The 13,849-nt window shown below is 45.3% G+C and overlaps 1 protein-coding gene across 1 annotated transcript in view; it reads left to right on the top strand.

The window, feature by feature from the left end:
- Positions 1-13,849, top strand: part of LOC146855885 (uncharacterized) — a 295,136-nt gene that overhangs the window by 149,731 nt on the left and 131,556 nt on the right. Inside the window, exon 5 of the mRNA XM_085653829.1 lies at positions 6,325-6,455. The gene's annotated coding sequence lies outside the window, so the exon portion shown is untranslated. The remainder of the gene's footprint in view (positions 1-6,324; positions 6,456-13,849) is intronic.

Genomic DNA, 13,849 nt, shown 5'->3' with positions numbered 1-13,849 from the left:
GAGTGCAACTCATCTCTTGCCACAGGATTTCGGCCGCAGGCCGTCACGGCTCCGCCGTCGCCTCTGGTGGATGGTCAAGGCTCTCTTCTGTGACCCGCCTGGGACTCGAGGTGGGTGGCGACCATCTGGCTGGGTTATGGTTCTAGGATCGCTGGAAATCCAGTCTGCGCTCCGGGACTCGGCCTCTATGTCCTCTGCTTACCTTGTCTCTTCTAGTGACGCTTCAGTCCATCACCATTTCCTCGCGATTTCTGGGGTTTTTAAGTGTGCCTGATGTTAGGGGCTTTCATTACCTGTCTCAGGTGGCTGGGATTATTTTCCGCTACGTACGTAGCTCAGCAAAGAGCAGCCATCTTTGCTAGCGGCTAAGCCACACCCCCTTGTTTTATTTATAAATTCAGATCTATATTACTTATCTGTTGGGGTTTTTTTGTGGTGTTTTCAGTTTATTTGTTTGAAGTGTTGCACAAATGCTTTGCAGATTGCCTCTAAATTAAGCCCGACTGCTTTGTGCCAAGCTTCCAGGGAGTTGAGCACAGGTTAATTTAGGGTTTGCTTTTGCCTTGCCCTGACTAGAATAACAGTTTTTTCTTGACCAGGGCTTAGACCCCAGTCCACCAGTAACCCAATTTGTAACAGGCTTGATGAAAGGATGGATGAATTTGGCAGACAAAGATAGAGCCTTTGAAATCACACTGAAGATGATCTGCCCAGACTCATGCCATTACCCTGCTTGTTATGTGTTTGAGTCTAGTATTTCACATTGTGTTCTTATGTTGTCCTAGTAAGAAGAAATAATGTGTTGCATATTGTTCACGAAAACATCCTTTCCTGGTTAGAGCTGGTTTTTCAAATGTAGATGATATGCAACCATTTGTAGTCTACTTTTGCCATTAACTTTGACAAAGACTATGGCCCATGGTACCAATCTCAGATGGCATCACGGATGCATTTTTGCATGGTAGCTGCAGTGCCACCTTATTTTTCAGCTGAGAACAGTGTATTAATTTATCATAGTTCAAAATTGCCATTTGGTATAATTTGCAGAATCCCTGCCCCTTTAATAGTAACGGAGCTTGTGAAGCCATTTGTGAATCCCTCTGAATGTCTGTGAATACAGAGGCGCAATTGTAAGTCACTATTCTGAAAATGCCACTTTTAGAAAGTTAACATTCTCGTGCCCTAACCATTTGCATTCACAAATATTGCCTACATGGCAGCCCCTGTCCCTTTAACAAGACTGAAGCTTCAGTGTTTAAAAGAACACAACCATTTAGTAACTTCAGCCTTTTTCCAGTGTTATATGACTAGGTGGAGTTCGCACTTGGCCTTTGTATATTTCTGTCAGACAGCCACACAATAGAGGGAATTGGTTATGGCATGATGGGCCATTAAAGGCAGGATCTGGGGTGGCTGAGCCGTAAACTGCCCAACTTGCACTTCAAGGACACTGCCTCAGCTCAAACAAAAATAACTTCATATTAGCCTATTGTGTCTGCACACAGACTGGGACAAGGGCAGGTAAGCGTGAAATTCCAGACACTTTTTCTTTTTTTGGGGGGGCGGGGGAGAATGCCAGAAGCTTCTTCCAGTTCAAAGCATTCATATATATTTATTTATGACCCTCAGACGCACTCTTCAGTTAACTACTGAACTGACAGAAAGACTCTGAGGACTGTCCTTCTGCCTGTAGTCTGCTGTGTACTTCAGAGGAAGTCACGGCTGCACCAAGAAGACTGCCCTGCTGCTGGAGATCTGCTTTCCTGCTTGAACCAAGACTTCTTGAGTGACTCCAAGGGCTAGTTGGCTGGCCTCCTGATCAGAGTCTCGGACAGAGCCTCGGACAGAATAGGCTCCAACCATCTTGAACATGCACCTTGACCTAGCCTGAGTGAGTCCTGACCCTCCAAGTGGTGCCCCTCTAGTCCTGGACCCTTGGAAGTGGTGATAAAGATGCCTAGATATCCCAAACTTGAGGCTTAGAACATCTAATGCCAAAAGTGCTCTAATACCTAAGAAGAGAGGAGACCGGGAACTACCTGCCTGCCGATCAGCCCATGGTGCATCGCCTGTCAGCCTGACCTTGCGTAGTTCCAGCTATGGTCTTCTCCGCAACATCATAACTCCTTCAGCGCCTCCTCAAGAAGAGGTATCCGTCCTCCTGGAGACCTTGTTGGCTACAGCCACAGATTTGTCCCACTGGAAATTTTCAACTTCCAAAAAAAGAGACTGTCAAAATTAAGAAGTCTTAATAGAGACCTCATCCAGTGACTCCCCAGCGATGACGCCTCCTTCTCCTCTTTGAACACCGCTGGGTGCCTTGCCCCACTGAACTTTACCTTGTCAGCTATTTTCTAGCAATTGCTTTAAAATTTCTTCTTAGTCCCAAGGTAGGCGGAGACCGGGCCCAATCCACTTTCGACTTTGCTCCGGTCTTGTGCGACTAGATGCCGCTGTTGGCCCTTTGATCTTTTAGGAGCTATTTTTGTTTTAAACTTAAAAAATGTATTGGCTTTAAATGTACTCTTTTATTTTAAATTGGTGTGGGATTTTTGTTGTGTTGTGTTTTCACTTTATTGTGGTTTTGTGCTGCATATAGACTTTACACGTTGCCTCTAAGTTAAGCCTGTCTGCTTTTGTGTCCTCAAAGCCAACAAAAATGGGTTCAGCAAAGGAAGGCATAAATCTGGGGTGACCCTGCAAACACAACTTGGGCCAATAGCAGATATACTTGCACCTTTTGGTACATGGTTGGCAACATCTAGCCAGCAGTCCCAGAAGACTGGCGAGAAGGCATTTTAGACCTTAGAATGCTTATCAGAGAGCCTAGCCATACCTCGTTCTTTAGGCTTTTAGATGCCTGCCAGGTTCGCAATTTTGTTGCTTACAAGGATATTCCAGAGCTACAGACCACACCAGGCACCGCCCCTCCTGCAACAGTCAAACTAGTCCTTTCAGGGCTAGGGATGGATTTCAGGAAGACAATGTTCAGGTCATCTGCGCCAGTGATAATCCCAGTCCCCCACCTCTGTGACATCAGCCTCCAAGCCACTTTTACTTGTCCTTAGTTGAACATGACCACCCTCCAGGAGCCCTAATCAAATACTTTTTTCAGGGGTGGCAAAGGATCATATCCAACGGATGTGTCCTCCAAATCATTCAATGGGGTTAATGCCCTTCCATTCCTTTCCAACCCTTCACTTTCAGAGCCGCACCTGGCCGTTTTGTTGCAGGAGGTGTAGGCACCCTTGTCCAAAGGATCCATAGAGAGGGTACCAGTCTTGAAAATAGGGACTGGTTGTTCCTGCCACTGAATGTCTTCCTACCATCTTTCAAATGAAGGCTGGTACAGGTTCTCATGGACAACGCTCCCACAATGTGGTACTGCAACAAGCAGGACAGTGTGGGGTACTGGGCTTTCTATAGAGGCCCTTTATCTCTGAAGTTGGCTGTGATGTCAGGGCATTTCCTTGGCCGTGAACCACCTGGCCAGATATTTGAGTGCCAGAGTAGGAGAGTTCAGCTTAACCCTGGCTGGTTCTTTTCGCCACTGTCAAGAATGTGCAGTGGCCAAAATTCTGCGTATAGGAGTTCCCAAGAGCACTCTCTATAGAAACAGTCAGGTTAGATGGATCATGGGACTCTTGTGAATCTTTTTACCTTTGCTTCTCCTGCTCCTAGTTCTGAAGAGCATCAGGAATGAACAACCCCAAGTTATCCTAGTGGTTTGGATTAGGTCTGGAGTGTGTGGTGTGGTACCTAGAACTTGTGGACATGAACAGCTGTCCTCTGAGGCTTCCACTTTTGGGGAATCTGCTTTTGCAGTAGCAAGGCAGGATTCTGTATTCGTCTGCGTTTGATCTTCCTCCTGAGGTTGTGGATGTTATACCTGCTGCATGGCACCCCTCAGCTTAGTTGATTCATTCTGGATGCTGGGACAAATTTGTGGCCTGGTGTGTTGTCTGCAACACAAACCTGTTAAAACAAACTGTTGGATGTCCTATTGATTGTTTTGGCTTTGGCCCAGCATGGGCTGGTAGTGGATACCATTAAAGGTTATTTATTTGCTATTTCGTCCCTTTTGTGTTTGGTGGACCAGCCGTACTTTTTTTAAATAACCAGTTGTGATGAGGTTTCTAAATGTTTTGACACTGACTTTCCTCATGTGTATTCACTTTAAGCGGATACACAGATGCTAATTGTATCTTTGGGCCCTGGAGATTGAGTTCCTTCAGCTCATCGCATTAGTGATCTTCAGACTCACTCTGTGCAGCAGCCCTACACTACATAGTTTCCAAACTGGTGTTGAAGATCGAGGCAGCCATTTTTGCAAAAACTAGTAACACTTTCATGTTAGACAATCCATCACTCTCCTGATGTTCTTTACTTCTCGCCCACCCGACAGAGGAGCCGAGATCCCATCCATCGGCTGTGTCCCAAAAAAAGGCCTGAGGACTCTTTCCAGCAGACGTGCCTTTCCTCCACATTTGTCAGGCCGTGACGTGAGCATCCCTGAGCATCTTCATGAAGCACTACTGCCTTAATGCGAGGTCCACCGGGATGGGCATTCCACCCTTTTGGTCCGGCAGGACTTTTTGGTTAGAGCACATACAACAGACTAAAGGTGAGGAGTCTGTCGTTGGAAGAATCCATCAGAAGAACAAGTTACTTACCTTTGATAACGCTCTTTCTGGTATTTACTTGATATATTCCTCACTGCTTCTGCCTCCCAGTTCGGTGAAATAGTCTCCTTGTCCATCTAATAAGGTCCCAAGCTAGAGATTTGCACTCTGGAACTCTGATTGTTTTTTGGGCTCTGTGTCTGAGAGCAGGGCCGGACTGGGATCCGAAACCAGCCCTGGCAAAGAGCTTGGCCGGCCCCGGGGGGAGGAGGCTGGGGGGGCGGGGGGGTCGCTAGTGGAAAGATTGCTGCTTTTGTTGCTGGAGCCCAAAATGTCAGCTATGCTGCAAAACCGGCCCCCGGTAACAAACGGCCCGCACAGGGGTCCAAAACCGGTCCCCACCCTGTCAGCCCACCTGGGAAACGCCCGCTGTCCCCTACGGCTAGTCCGGCCCTGTTAGAGATCAGTCAGAGACCAGGAAGAAACTGGCATTATTACTCAAGGGAGTGCTTATACACAGCTTCGTTTGCCACTTCTTGATTGAACAAAGAAGACGTGGAGCTGCACGGCACACCTACTGGCCCCAGGGAGCACTATTATGTAAAGGTTCCAGGATCCAGCCTGGCGCCTGAGGATATTCCAAAGGTTAGGAATCTGTGGTTAGAGTAACCTCCAGAAAGAGCATTACCACTGCAGGTAACTTCATGACTTGAGTCTGGCCATGGTGGACTTATGTCAATTCTTGATCTAGGGAATCTTACATGTGTATCATTAATTATGTTTTAGAATTGACAGAGCATTGGGTTGCGAACACATAGCTGTTGTCCTCAGGCTCAATGCACATCCAGACTCTTGCTGCTTTTAGCCATTTTCTTGGCAAAAGGAGACAAAATAGTGATTTCGAATTTGTGTTGGAGAACACGAGCAATTTGCCTGCTCCCTGTGCTATTTGCGTTCCAGAAGGAGTCACATGGTCATTCACAAAAAGGCCTTGAATGTACACCATTCAGCAGTCAGTGTCAGTACAGTCCCACCTGCTAACGTCTTGGAGCACTGCCATTTTGGAATCCTAGGCGATGCGGCAGTCAGGAACTGAAATTACCCTTGCATCGGATTTTGCTCCTCTCAAAGCTACATGGCCTCTAGAATACCCCTCCAGAACGACGACTGACTGCTTTTCTTTGATTGGTTGCGAGACTGTGAAGCACACGTATTTGTTAAGGTACCTACTTGATCTTGTATTCCCTAGACAAACACAGTTTAGAGCCGCGTGCGATTGAGTCCTCTGGGTGCACCTCACATAATATCTGGCACAGTTTCAAAAAAAAAATGTAATTTCTTGCTACCGCTATGTATTTCCAATTTATTCTTGAAATTAATAATATATACTGTATAAAGATTCTTGGTAAGAAGCCTACCTTTTAGCGCTGCTGTTGTGTCATGTAGATATTTGGCCATTTTTTAGCATTAACTAAATTTCAATCCTCGAAATACTTTAGGCACGTTCAGGCTGCTGCCGATAAACCCTATGGTTCGATGGGAAATCTTCCCTGTATGCATGCAAGAGAAAGGAACGTGCTTCTGTAGATGCACAGCAAAATAATTTTCTGAAAAAAGACGGCCCTTGATTTTTAAGTGTTTTGTATTATATGTGTCTTGTCCATCGCATTATTTTAAATGCAAATATCATTTCCCCATACAGCTTTCTCACAGTGTCGGTAGAGAGCGGTTTCCATGGCACGAAAGTGTAAATTATGCACGAAGCAAACTGAAGAGCATTTTATACATCACTCAACCCATTATGCCCGCACTGCTGCTCAATTTTGACACCAGGTAAATCAGTTATTTATATTTTGAATACCTCCAGAGGAACATGTGAAGCGCGGAGTACAGTTGTTTTGTAGATAAGATTTTGCTGGTGCGTTTTGATGTTATTTGCTTAAAAAAAACAATTATTTTTTGTTTGAAGAATTCCGCCACTGAGCCTATTCTCAAGAGCTGAACAAGCATCTTCTTGATCTCAAATAATCGAGTTCGGTAAATTTGAGTCACATATACACAAACGTAGTTTGTACAAATATTGCATTATGTGGAAAGAACTAGCTACTTTTTCGATTTACTTTGTCATACTCAGAACAAACACTCGATACTAGTATCGTCCATCAAACTGTCTTAAAAGCTGTGTCTTTTTGTTACCCCAGTGACTGTTACGTGTTTGACAACACGAATAAAGTGACATCCGTGAATTCCAAAGTTAGTATTTTCATCGTATTTCCTCTATGATGTCAGTAGTTGTGATACGAGCTAAAAGAATCCATTGTTAAGACTCGGGTCAATCCTGAATCTTTTTTGTGGTCGAAAGCAGTTGTACACCAGAGAAAGTTATAGTATATGCACGAAGTTAATGTACACATTTCGCAAAATCAAGTACGTGCAATTCAGGTTGTGTAACCGTTTTCTAAATGTAGCACACACATACATCTGTAATGGATTTGATAGCGCAGGCGTCGGAGAATGGACTCAGACCACACACCTTTGACCCTTGATGATGTTGCATGGCATGGTGTAACCTGGCTTTTGGCCCCATTGGCTGTTACAGTAATTGGCATTACATTACATTACATTTATCCTTGGTGACCTCGCAGGAAGTGTCATCACTGACACAAACCTATGTCAAAACTCCTTTCAGATGGCCACGGGGCACAAATGGGTTGCCAGGCCCAACTGTGGTGTTTGAGGCTTTTTACTCCTGAAGTCCTGGGGCCCGACCTACTATGGATCATGAAAAACTGGGCCAAGCACTTGACTCTCAGTGGTAGCTGTGGATGAGCAGTCAAGGGCTCCCCCTGGGTTTGTAGGGGAGGGAAGTTTGAATACAACTTAGTGAACACAAGTCGTAACTTCAAAAGTGCACAGCAGTGTCAACAAATCAATGTCCAGTCAAATACTTATTTTTTATAATAAGTATTTTACTTCTAACCCTACATATTCAAAGCAGTCTTATGACCTAATTAACAATAGCACATTTTCACTTGAGGGTGAGGTGTTAGAGTTTCACTGGCACGTCCCTGTCCAACCCGCTTTTCCTAATGTGGTAGGAATTATTCCGAATTCGTTTTTTTCTTGAAAGTATTTTTCATAGTAGAGAAATCTTTCTTTGCATGCCCAGGAAATAAGGGAATGTGTGGGGCACTTGTTCAATCCATTTGTAGTCCTACTCCATCCATTTTTGTACTAGTAATTGTCAAGAAAAATGGGTTGTAAAACATTGAAATGGTTAGTAACACTGAAGGTTGTACAACCTTCCCAGTGGCAGCTCTACAATACCTCCCCAGGCAATGTCCGTGTTCTCATTGCGAACACTCAGTTTACAACACAAGACCTGTCACTCTTACAAATGCACCAGATCAGCCACATGTTCAGATCTTCAGGAGTCCCAAGTTTCATCCGAGTACGTAATTTATTTGTTCATGATTTACCATTCCAAGACAGGTGTGATATTAAGCTGAACTTCCACGTGCATAGGAGTTTTTCAATCAGGCCAGGAGCACACTATTTTTCCCTATTGAAAAGGTTGTTGGTGGAAGGATATTGTTTTGCTATTCTAGCTGCTCGTCCAATAATTTGCATGCAGTATGATGCAGAATAGAAAAATTACGCCAGGTTAAAAAAATCAAAATTGTATTTCTTTTATTTGTACAATATATAAAATCTGTTATTTTAATTCATATTTCGACAAGTCCTGTTTCATTTTTATGAGGCTATGAGTTTGTTGTCTATATACTCCTGTGTATTAAGTAATTGGAATTCGTTTTAATATTAATATACAATCAAATATAACTTATTGCGAAACGTTTTATCCTGCATCTTCCTGCAGCCATTTTGTCTTTGCACTTACACAACACTATAATCTGCGTTCTTTAAATGCGTGCAGGTGTTCAAGATTGGTATATTTCAGCAAAGACTGAAGACTTCACAAATTCGGCATAACAGAGGGCTTCTCCCAAGGGAGATGTCTTCTGCCTAGAAGCAGACATGTTTCAATTGCCAAATTGAACGGCCGGCATGTATTTTCGTACAAGGCGAATACCTAGTGAGGCCAACAGTGCTATGATTAAGTTTTTATATGCAACCAGGATGTGCCGCCCTTCCTGCAGTAGGTTGTTACCACATGCTGAGAAATGTTCCCTAGCTACTATCCTCGAGGTAACTGTCTCCTCGAAAAATATGAAATTAGGATTTATTGTTACTGGTTGATATGGAATGGTTCATGCCAATCTTGTACATTCAGTCATTTCTAAATATGCAGTACCTACAATACACTTCCATTGATAAATTAATGAACTCTGCTCTGCTGTACTCTTGCACCCCCTGCTGTTATTCTCCATCTGAAATGACACCATTTTTGATAGCAGATGCATGCTATTTCCCTCTCTGAAGACATCAACCACTACACAGAATTGCGTTACTTGCTACAAGATGTTGATATGAGAGAACTTTTTTAATTGTTGAACTACTTATTGACTATGCAATAGAACAGTGGTTCCCAAACTTTTTAGAACCACGACCCACTTCTTAGAGTAAGTAGCAAACGTTACCAACCCACCTACCTTTAATTGATATGAGGCAGGACGATATTTTTACGTAACTAAAGCATCGTGTGGTGGCGCATTGTCATTTACAGACAGCACATTTTTATTGACATGGCTGGTAAGTTCGCACAGACAGTTTTATAACTTACACTATAAAGCACACTGTTAGACCTGTCAGCCTTAAGTTGGCCTTCCACCAAACCCTTTGCCTGCTTACCTCCTCTTTTTGCTGATTCTTTTTGTTGGCCTTAGGACTCTGAGCACTTTACAACTGCTGACCAGTACTAAAGTGCATGTGCTTCTTCCCTAAACATGATTATATTTGGCATATCCACAATTGGTGTATTTAATTTATGTGTAAGTCCCTATTAGAGTGAACTACCTGTGCCCAGGGCCTGTAAATTAAATGCTACTGCAGATTGTGCCACACACACACACACAAGTAGCCCTTTAAACAGGTCTCAGGCCAGTCACTGCAGAGCCTATGTGTGCAGTTTTATTGCAATTACGACTTGGCATTGGGAGCCGTTTGCTAAGCCTTGAACTCCCCTTTTATTACACGTCACCCTAACAGTAGGCCCTAGGTAGCCCATATGGCAGGGTGCTTTGTAAGTAAAAGGTAGGGCATGTACTTTTATGTTTTGCATGTTCCAGTAGTGAAAATCACCAACTTCACTTTTCACTACCGTGAGGCCTACTCCTCTCGTAGATTAACATTGGGAATTCCTTATTACACTTTTAAGCTGTAATTCCTGATTAGAAAGGAGTAGTTATGTCATGTTTATATCTTTGGAATGGTAATGACAAATCCACTTTACTGGTAAAATTGGATTTCACATGACTATTTTAGAATCCCACTTTTAGAAAGTAGGTATTTCCCCTCTCTTAAAGCCTGCAGCCTGTCTTCAATACCCGTCTGGGATGGGTGACAGCTTGACTTTGTGCATTCCCTCTAGACAGCCACACACAAAGGAAGGTTAGGTATGTCTTAATGGCTCATCCTGGGCAGGATGGTAGAGAGGAGCTGACACCTGAATAGGCATTGTCCTGTCCCCACACAAAGGGTTGCTTACACCCTTGTAGTGCGCCTGGAGCCAGAGCTGGAAAGAGAGGATCTCTGTGCACTTCAAAGCTCCTGAAGTCACCTCCACTTCAAAGGCACAACTGGGTAGAAGTACTGGGTCTCTGACCTCCACCAAATCAGACACTTCAGGACCTGTAAAGAAACCGTCAGAAGCACTGCTGTGCTGCTACAAGGACTAGTTACTCTGCTGGACTGCTGCTCTGGAAGAACTGCTTATCTGCTGTGTTGTCCTTCTTTCTGCTGGCTCTGACCCTGCAGAGGAAGAGCTAGACTCTGCCTTGAACCCTGTGTGATCTCCAAAGGCTTCTTGGCTTGCCTTGTGTTGCTTGAGATTCAAGGTTATCAAAGTCTCACCACCTGCTCCTGTGCCTGGTCCATTGGAAGTGGATCCAGGTGCCTGATTCAGCTAAATCGACGCATCGCCAGTCTGCGAGTAGCAGAACCAGTGCATCCACCATGTGGTGGGAGCAGAATGGGTGCAACGCAGTCACAACCAGTGTATCGCCTTCAAGAACGGACGCATCGAGAGCAACACATCGCTGGTACTGCACTGCACTTCCAGATCCAGACCACCCCTAAAGCCACACTCCGAGGAACCCTCGTCTACAGACCCCCAACCCCCCGAACACCCTTCGCCACCAACATCACCGACTTCATCACACCCCACGCCATCGCCTCAACAAACTACATACTCATTGGAGACCTGAACTTCCACCTCGCCAACCCCAGCAATCCCAACTCCCCCCAACTCCACTATCCTTCGTGACTACCTCGCTAGCATCTGACTCATCAACACACCGACCCACAGAGCAGGACACACCCTCGACCCCCATCTTCGTGGCAGGAAACTGCGTCCAATTCAGCCACACAAAGCAGCTGCCATGGACCGACCACCACTGCGTACACTTCGCCATCAACAAACCCAAGGCACCCAAACACGCCCCCCATGAAGGAACTGGAGCAAGGATACTGATGAGCAACTTAAATCCACCCTCACCTGAGACCACTACACCTGGGCACCAAACTCAAACGACGCAGCCAGAGATCTCCCCACCTGGATCTCCGACTGCGCAGACAAGCTCGCCCCGCTGCGCAACCCTGACGTTCAACGCCCCAGGAAAGCTCCCTGATTCACCATCGCTCTCCAAGAAGCCAGACTCACCTGCAGACGCCTGGAGAAGAACTGGAGAAACACCAAGACAACCGAAACCCACACCACCTACAAGGACGCCATGACGGACTACCACAACCAGATCAGAGCCACCAAGAGTAACTTCATCCACAACAAAATCCTGAGCCCCACCCTCTTCAACATCTACATGGCCCCACTCGCAGCCATCGTCCGACAACACGGCCTCAACATCGTATCCTACTCCGACACCCAGCTCATCCTCTCCCTCACCAAAGACCCCACCACTGCCAAACTCCTTCCAGAAAGGAATGCAAGACGTCGCAGTCTGGATGACCAACAGCTGCCTGAAACTCAACACCGAAAAGACATAATTTCTCGTCCTTGGTACCACCCCTTTCGCATGGGACAGCACCTGGTGACCGACCGCCCTCGGAAGCCCACCTACCCCCTCAGACCACGCCAAGAACCTGGCATTGTACTCAGCTCATCACTCACCATGAACTGACAGGTCAACGCCGTCACCTCCAGCTGCTTCAACACCCTCTGCATCCTCCAAGACCTTCAAGTGGATCCCCCTGAGTCAAGGAAGACAGTCACTCACGCACTCATCACCAGCAGACTGGACTATGGAAACGCACTCTACGCTGGCCTCAAGTCCCTACTCTGCAAACTCCGGACAATACAGAACACCGCTGCCAGACTCGTCCTCGGCATCCCCCGACACGAACACATCAGTCAACACCTACGAAGTCTCCACTGGTTCCCCGTGGAGAAAAGTCACTTTCAAAATCTTCACTCAGGCTTACAAATGCCTACACAACAATGGACCCAAATACCTCAAAGACAGAATCAACTTCCACATGCCCAAAAGAAACCTCCGATCTTCCAACCTCGCACTGGCCGAAACCCCGCGCATCCACAGAGCCAGAGCAGGTGGAAGATCCTTCTCTCACATTGCAGCCAAGACCTGGAACGAGCTACCGGCAGACATCAGACGCGCCCCCTCCCTGAACACATTCTGGAAGACCCTCAAGACCTGGCTCTTGGGCTAAACAGATCTGCGGACCCCCCCACCCCACGCCTTTAGACCCTCACGGGTGAGTAGCGCGCTTACAATTCCCTGATTGATTCATTGCAGATTGATGTTCCCCTAGACTGCATGGAGACATCCAGCGCATCATCTATGCAAACAACGTGTCTCGGCACATCATCTTCGGAACCGATGCATTGCCACCACTGCATGAAGAAAATTGACGCATCAGCTGGACTGCAGCATTGAAGCAGATGCATCGCTCAGCTGCACCCCACATCTTGCTGTTGCGACCAGGATCATGGTACTGTGTTTAGCAGGCCTACGCAGCTCCTGTATCCTGCCCGTCCTCCATCACAATCAGCCTGAACTCATAAATTTGCTCCAGTCCAGCACAATCAGATAACCCCCATAGACGCTTATTGCTTCTAAGTGCTATTTTCACATTCTTTCTTTAAAAAAATCATATCTCGACTTTTGGCCATTGGATTTTTTGCGGTGTTTTCATTGCGTTACTGTGTGTTGTGCTTATACATTGCCTCCTACGTTAAGGCTGTCTGGTCATTGTCAAGCTACCAGAGGGTGAGCACAGGATTATTTATGGTGTGTAACTGACTTTCCCTGACTAGGATTGTGGCTCCAATTTAGACTTTCTAAACGCACACCCATAATAATGTGTGTAAATCGTGTTCCATGAATATTTACAACGTGTGCATCGCAAAGTGAGTGTCTTCATTTCTTTTGATCCTATTAAAATCTCTGTTTACAGCTCACTTTAGAAATACAATAAGTGTTTCATTTTTGCATTCCTAACTGCTGAATGCATACAGTTTACGTGCAGATATTTACATTTGCTTGTGTGTTGCAAAAACAACATCCTACATTGTCACATAATTCACTTTAAAAACTCCTCTCACTTTGCAATTAGAGAAAGAAAAGTAAACACCAATTTGAACTCTGTCTTTGATTCACCTGCAAATGTGCCTCGTTAACACAGAATTTAAAGTCATCTTTACTACTCTGACTTTCAACCCCCCCCCCAGAAATTACCTCATGACCCAGAGTTTGGGAACTACTTCACTGGATACCAGTAATACCTTACAGACTTTGAAATATTGCTTTGGCAGTCTCTAATGGAAATGTGCAAAATGTAACACATTTCCTTTTGTGGTGTGTTCTTTACTGAACTTATTTTTGAGCCATGATGGCCATTGTACTCTGCCACCATGTAATAGTGGGACAGTCAATGTACACTTTAGTTGGCTGGGGATAGTGGGTGGAGAAGAGTGGAATTCAGACAGAGCACGGAACAGCTGCTCCCGCTAACTACATTTTAGTTTTTTGTTCCTCATTACCTTAAACGAATTATATTTAGCTTCTGTCTGTTGT

The sequence above is a fragment of the Triturus cristatus genome, chromosome 4_1 (assembly GCF_964204655.1).
Source record: "Triturus cristatus chromosome 4_1, aTriCri1.1, whole genome shotgun sequence".
Taxonomy (NCBI): domain Eukaryota; kingdom Metazoa; phylum Chordata; class Amphibia; order Caudata; family Salamandridae; genus Triturus; species Triturus cristatus.
The sequence above is the reverse complement of the archived record's forward strand: the minus strand, read 5'-3'. Positions and strand labels throughout refer to the sequence as shown.